The sequence below is a fragment of the Tupaia chinensis genome, unplaced genomic scaffold (genome assembly GCF_000334495.1).
Source record: "Tupaia chinensis unplaced genomic scaffold, TupChi_1.0 Scaffold000042_2, whole genome shotgun sequence".
Classification (NCBI taxonomy): Eukaryota; Metazoa; Chordata; class Mammalia; order Scandentia; family Tupaiidae; genus Tupaia; species Tupaia belangeri.
In genome coordinates, this window is record NW_006159498.1 from 620,439 (window position 1) to 621,755 (window position 1,317).

Here is a 1,317-nt window from a genome sequence, read left to right on the forward strand (position 1 = left end):
GCGGGCCGCGCGGCCCATGTGAGCGAGCGGCGGTGCCGGCCCCGGGACGCGGGACCACCTGCCTGCGCTCTGCGAAGACGGCGTGGGCGCCGAGTTGTGACCGAGGGGCAGACCCGATCCCCAGGCACCGAGGACCGAGCGTTTCCGCGAACCGTTGGCACCCAGAGCCGGGCCCCAGAGCTGCCCGCTGCCTGCCCCCCGCTCCCCGGGAGACCTGAAACGCGGGTTCTGGGGCGCCGTCCCCAGCCGGTTTGGGGAGCCACGTCTTAAAAACTGCCCTTATTTCCTGAGAGAGAAGGGGGCTGGTAGGCCCCCGACAGCGCAGGGGGGCTCCAGGGCGCACAGGGAGGCTGTGGACCCGGGCAGCGACGACCTTGCGGCCTCGGCCCCCCCGAAATGGAGGGTTCCCGCGGCCACCGCCCTCCCCCCAGAGCCGCTGCGGAGCCGCTTGCAGTGCCAGGCCCTGAGCTGCTGCTCTGAGCCGCACCAGGTCACCGCCCACCCGTTGTACAGACGAGGAACCTGAAGCTTCCCTGCCCCGTGGCCCCTGCCGTCTCTCCTGGCCCTGTGAGGAGCTGGCACTGAACGGGGACCTTCTCAGGTGTCCCCCACCCACCTGTGAGCCCCGAGTGGAGTGCGCTGCTTCAGGAGTTGTGTCCTGGAGGAGGAACCAGGGTCTGTAGGCCCAGACCTGGCGGTTTACAGTCGGGAAAGTAGGTGCGGTGGAAGCTGGAATGGGAGGAGGCTGGGCAGGCTGCACGTGGGGCTGGGAGCCTGTGCTAATCAAGTCCCTGAAGGCAGTTGGGTTTTTGACAGTGCTGGCCGGGAGCAGTGATCCTCAAGGTGGAGGAACCGGGGCAGCAGGACAGTGAGTGAGGCCCTTGCAGCTGGTCTGGGGTAGAGGTGTGCCTGCAGTGTGGGGAGAGGCGAGGGGCTGAAGCGAACGCCCAGCTGGGAGAGGACTCACCTCCAGGCCGTGGTGTGTATAGGGGTGACCAGCGCCCTTTGGCACAGGGTTACGGGGCATTTGAAAGCCTGCTGGGGACATAGAGTTTAGGAGACCCCAGCTTTGGCCATGAGCGGCCTCGTTCGTTCAGACTTTGAGCACCTGCAGTGATGGGGCTGGAGAACTGCGGCAGGAGCCCCCCCAGTGGTGATGTCAGCAGCTATTCACAGGGGCCCTGGATGCCCCCAGCCACCCTGCTGTCTCTGTGTCCTTGAGAAGGGGGCGAGCCTCCACAGCAGCCACCCACCCACCAAGGGCCTGGGGGTGCCTTGCCCACAGAAGTGTCTGAAAGCTAGGCCCTGATGCACCCA

The 1,317-nt window shown here is 66.7% G+C and overlaps 1 protein-coding gene across 1 annotated transcript in view; it reads left to right on the forward strand.

The window, feature by feature from the left end:
• Positions 1-1,317, forward strand: part of PAM16 (presequence translocase associated motor 16) — a 9,354-nt gene that overhangs the window by 303 nt on the left and 7,734 nt on the right. The gene's annotated exons all lie outside the window — the stretch shown is intronic.